We start from the raw sequence: 6,243 nt of genomic DNA on the forward strand, positions 1-6,243 counted from the left end.
CTTGCGCCAGACTCACCTCAGCACCGGAAGATGAGTTTCTTAGCATGACCTCAGCCTAAGTGATGGACGGCAGCTCCCCCGGCTTCTCTGCAGTCCTACATCCCTCTTCCAATCAAATATGGTGTTCAGTGACTCAGAGAGCCTGTGATAGACTTGCGACCCGTCCAGGGTGTACCCCGCCCCTCGCACAGTGATTGCTGGACATGGGCACCAGCGACCCCCGTGACCCAAAATGGAATAAACGGGTAAAGAAAATGGATGGATGGATGACTCAGAGAGCCAGACGGGACCGTCCAAAAAAAATATTTTTGTCCAGGACCAGCCGCTTCCACTCCACTGGTCACCCAGAGTACAGCCTGCTGGCCAGGTGGGCCCTCGAGTGGGGGAGTTGTTGTCCGAAGGTCCAGTTTTTCTTTTTTTTCTCTCCAGACCCTAACCAAATTCTTCATCCTGATCTTTGTGGTTCTAATCGGTTCCGACCAGGATTACTGTGTGGTATTTTGCTGGTTTTCTGTTAGACTGGCTCCTCGTGGGCATCTGCAATCGGTGTGGGGGAACTTGACACAAATTGGACCAGAACTAGAATGAGCTGGGCTGTGGGGGAGCTCGTCCCAAACAAAGCTGGTCAACTTCAGTGGGCAGTCCATTACTTTTCACCGAAGGATCGTCCACCTCAGTGGTTTTTACTGTTGGCAGCGGTGGTGCCTGACGGAACTGGATCAGAACAGAACCAAGCCAATGATGACTTCAGCCTCTCTCGTCAGTTCACATCATTGCTTGCCTGGAGGAAACCTCTTGTGCTATGAAGTGCCGAGGAGCAGCGCAGAGGAGCAGGAAGAGCTGCTCGAAAGAAAACCGGAGTCTGCATCAGAGTTCTACTGGGCTTCCATTCTAAAACTCACCTGGATAATAATTTAGATCCATACGGGTCCACCGGTTCAGAACGGGTCAGCTGAAGGTTTTGTTCCTGGATCACGCTGTTCTCGTCTGTTGATATAAACCAAGTCAGGACCATGCTTTGCTATTTGTTGTGGATTATCAGCTTCTGCCTGTTGGTACTGAACCCAGAATCTGTTCATCATGAGAGCAACTTGAAAGTTTCATCTCCACACAGGTGCTACCCTCTGTCCAATTCAAACTCCAATTGGACCAAAATGTCAGACACATTGGCCTTATTGATGTATGAAGCTGTCTGGTGTGAGACTTTTCTGCATCAATCACAATATTCTTAACTTTTTCCCTATCTCTGACTGAGTCCCTGAACCTTGTTGTCACATCTGTAACCACCTCTCCCTGCAATCTTAATTATTTCTGGGTTCTAGGTAATCATGTATTTTTTAAGCTTTTCTCATGGTTCAATTATGGGGTCTAATTGTCACACTATTAACTCCTGTAATTACACATCTGTCACAAAAAAAACACACAAAAAAGTCTGATAATAATGTTGTTACTGCTTTCAGGGATTCAGCCCAATCCTGGACCCCCCACTCATTAGAGCATACCAAATGATTTTAAAAACATGTCAGGACTTCATTTTCTGCATGTAAACGCACATAGTCTTTTGAGAAAACTTGACACTTTGAAATTCTGGTTCGTTGCTCCGGGGTTGATGTGATCTTCATCTCTGAATCCTGGCTAAACAAATCTGTCTTGAATAATGACCTAGTAATCGATAGATTTAATATGTATCACTGTGAACGTCAAAAAAAAAAGGGGGGGGGTCACTATTTACATCAGAGAAACCCTAGATTTTAGTCTTGTGTCAGCCAAAACAATCCCAAACCAATATGATGCCTTAGCTGTAAACATCACTTTGAATGGAGGCCAGATCTTATCGGTAGTGGGCTGTTATCGCCCTCCCTCAGCAACACCCGAGGCTCTGTACTCATTGATAGACTTCACAGCTAATTTACAATTCAAAGAGTTTTTACTTGTCGGAGATTTTAATCTCAACTGGGAAAAGTCGACCCCTCTCTGTGATAAATTCAAGAAATGTTGCCGGTCACTTAATCTGACCCAACTCATTGACTCTCTCAACAGACGGAACAATAACTGTCCTGAAAAATCTTCCATCTTAGATCAATTTCTAACTAATATGTCTCACAAATTTCCCGGTATAGGTGTTTTCGCTGACATTTTAAGTGATCATTGTGTAATAGCGGCTCTCAGAGACATTAAACTTCTACACCCTAAAACCAGACTAATTCAAAAAAGGGATTTGAAATGTTTTTGTGAACAGTCATTCCTCTGGGATTTATCTCACTTTGACTGGCATTGCATTCTATTAACTGACAATATTAAATCTGCTTGGAACTATTTTCATGATAGTTTATTTTATTTTATAAACAAACATGCTCCTTTCAATTCGATTAAATTCAATTCAAAAATACTTTATTAATCCCAAAGGGAAATTATTTGTTGTTGTAACTCATTATCCTCGTTTCATTAAGAGATGTTATAGATACTGATGGCTGTAGGCAGGAAAGATCTCTTGTAAAGGTCCATCCCACAGTGGATCCTAAGAAACTGGCTGCAGATGCCGTCTGATCCGTCCACCCAGACTCGGCTGGCCTCTCGGTTCCCCCGGGATGTAGGGCCACACAAATGCTGGGCAGAACTCCTCTCAGTGCGATGGCCACTCCTCCCAGCAGCTTGCCGAGCTCCTTGTCGCTGCGGACAGCCAACTGTAGGTGTCGATGGACGATCCTGTCCTTCCACTGTCATGAGCCATGTTTCCTGCTAGTTCCAGGATCTCAGTTGTCTGGCACTCGAGCACAGCTGGCAGGTAGATGAGAATGCATCCACAGAACATCCTTTTCAACTCATTTGAGATTTGGGGCTGTAGTTGAGATATTATTTGAGCTTTTGAGATGTTAATCAGCTGCTGTTAGTTGTAGAAAACTGCCTTGTTGCCATGGTAATGCATCGTAACAAATGTCCAAAACTAAAAAAGTTTCAGTTCTAGTGTGCTAAGGGCTAGGTTAGCTGCACCTCCACTACAATATATTTAAATAAACGGGTTCTCTCTTTTTCGAATTAAATTACCGCCGTGTGACAGAGGTAACTGTGTGTGGATTGTTTAATCAGTGACATGAGACATTAATTTCCTTTGACCCATCAGAATAAATGTGGTCATTTATTGAACAGAATCAAAATTTAACATCAAAACATTATACACTTGATTAGCTGATCTGGTTCTGATTAATAAAACTTGGCACCTTTTACTTAATAAGCCAACAGAACTTGAAGAAGGCATCTAGACTACTGGCAAAATAGGAGAGTTTAAAGATGGGAAATGAAGGAGTTTAAATGGAGAGAAAAGATGGATGAGGATGTGTTGACTAGGAATGGCACCCTTCATCCGACCCCAGCTCAGCCCCGGTACACTCGGTGCGTGGCAACTCGTTACCTTTGCAGAAGATAGGTCAGCTCTGGTACAGAGGTCCATTTCAACGCTACCTTTCAGCGTCTCCGGTCAGGATGGCTGAGAATCGTCCGAAGTAGTGACGGTACTCCGTTCAACAGAATAAGCTTCCTTAGAAGTTGTAGGGCGTTACGCCCGGGTGAGTTCACAGCGAGGCGCTATGACTCCAGCTGGGATGGACGGACCCTCGTCTCACGGTCAAATCCATCAGCTATTGATTAAATCTGAAAGTTCCTTAGGAACTCTCAGGAAGAATTCAGTCAGAGATTTCACTCAGAAGTGGAGGACTCCATGAAAGACTTAAGAAGACCCCAGGAAGACTCCGGTCAAAGACTCTAGAAGACTGAAGACAAACTGAGAAGTTCCAGCAAGTGTGGACTCTTATAGAGTTCTCACTTCCGGTCACTTCAGGACTTCCTAATTGGTTGAAACAACCAACAGGGGGTGGTTCTAGTGATGTCAGAGGGTCATTACAAGTCAAGAAAACAGCAGGAATGTTTTAGAGACTTTCAGTACAGACAGAAGACATGTTATGGCGAAGTGGGAGGAAGCAGGTACCAATAGCTTCTTATTTACTGTCTGCTAGGTTTAAAAACAATCCACTTCGTTCTAATAACTCCTTTCTGACTTTCGACCGATATCACTACTCTCTCATTCAGACAGAAGATCAAAAATGCATAATTACTTTGTAAATAGAAAATTTAACTTGATTTCTAATTTAAATGAGGATTAAAAAAATCATTAATACTGTTTCACAGTTGATTTAAAATGAGTGGTTCACTGCAACATTTAGAAATGGTATGAACTAAACACACTTTTGATTTATCAAGATATTGTAAAATAGTAATGATAATATAAAAGAAGAGTCTAAAAATATTTAATGTGCTCTTCTTTGGCCTTCAAGGCCTCAATAGTAAAATTGGTCTGTCTCACCCGTTTATTCAGCAGCTGGGTCTGTGCCTTCTGAAAGATCTTGCTTGCCCTGTGCCCGCTGACCGAAGATTTTAGTTCCAGCCTCTTGGGAATGATGCCACTTTGTTGACATCTGAGGTTGAATCGCAAATGGTTCCTATAGTCTGCCCTCTTCCTTGCTGTTTTCTCAAACTCTCTAACTAGTTTGAGGCAATCCTGGCCAAAGTGGTTCAAAATATCCTGATGCATGCTCAATAATCCAGGTAGAAAAATCTAAAAAAAGTTAAATCTGGTCCTCTGGACATTCAAAAAAAAGAACACCACATATAGAACACCATGGACTTTGTGGATAAGGTGAGGGATGTCATCATGGAGACTGATGAAACAATGGTCTCTTTTGATGTCACATCACTCTTTACGTGCATTCCTGTTGATGATGCAGTAGAGGTGGTCAGTTTAAAATTAAAATCAGACACCACTCTGAGCAGCAGGACCATGCTTTCCACAGAACAACTGTGTCAACTCTTGAAACTGTGCCTGCAGTCAACCTACTTCACATATGGGGAGCAATATTATAGGCAGAAACATGGGTGTGCTATGGGGTCTCCAGTTTCTCCTATTGTTGCCAACCTGTACATGGAGGAGGTAGAAAAGAGAGCCTTGACGTCCTTTTCAGGGACACCACCAAGTCATTGGTTCAGGTATGTTGACGACACCTGGGTTAAAATTAAATCTCAGGAAGTCCAACATTTTACTGACCACATCAACTCTGTGGATAAATACATCAAGTTCACACGAGAAGATGAAAAAAATGGCAAGTTGGCTTTCTTGGACTGTGAGGTCTCAGTCTCTGATAGAGGACATTTGCAAACTGAAGTGTACCGCAAACCCACCCACACAGACCAGTATTTGCAGTTTGACTCCCATCACCCTTTGGAGCACAAGTTAGGAGTCATCAGGACTCTGTATCACAGAGCAGACAGCGTCCCCACTAGCCTAGGAGCCAGGCAGAAGGAGAAATCCCACACAAGACAGGCTCTAGAGCAATGTGGATATCCTAACTGGGCCTTTCTAAAAGCAGAGAAGAAACCCAAACAGGACTCCAATCAGCCAACAGGTGAATAGGAGGAACCCATACCCAGACCAGTGGTCACTTCTGGCGAGCTGATGGACAGCAGCTCCCTCCGGCTTCTCTGCAGTCTTTTATCATCAAACTGACCCGTTTTTCAAACCAGACTAAAGTTGGTCCTCCTTCCAACCGAATTCGGTGTTCAGTGACTCAGAGAGCCGGACGGGATCGTCCAAAAAATATATATATATTTTGGTCCAGGACTGACCAGCCGCTCCCCCCCATCGGTCACTCTGAGCGCACCTTGCCGTCCAGGTGACCCCTAGAGCTGGGGAGTCGACGCACGAAGGTCCGGTGTTTTTTCTCTCTCTCTCTGGACCTCAGCAAACTCTTATCTGGACTTTTGTGGTTCTACCTGGTTCCGACAAATATCGCCGGGTGGTATTTCGCTGGTTTTCTGCTGGACTGGCCCTCGTGGTGTCTCCATAGGTGTGGGGGAAGTGTACCTGTGTCCCTCGAATTGGACCAGAACCGAACCGAGGTGGCTGTGGGGCTTTGGGGATTTCGTCTTCAACAGAGCCGGTCTCAGCTTCAGTGAGCAGCCCGTTACTTTTACCGAAGGACTGTCCACCTCCGTGGAGTCGTTGTGTTCACTGGAGGAGACGCTCGGGTGATGTGATGTGATCGCTACTAAATCTGAAGGCGCGAATGACAACGTCACAGATGTTGGTGGAACACACCAAGACATTGCTGTTGTTGCCTCCAACAACCCCTCATCGGAAGAAGGGGGAGTAAACTCACACACAAACGATGATGAGTCATCGCAAGCTGAACACTC

The sequence above is a fragment of the Nematolebias whitei genome, chromosome 21 (genome assembly GCF_014905685.2).
Source record: "Nematolebias whitei isolate Nwh7 chromosome 21, NemWhi1, whole genome shotgun sequence".
NCBI lineage: Eukaryota > Metazoa > Chordata > Actinopteri > Cyprinodontiformes > Rivulidae > Nematolebias > Nematolebias whitei.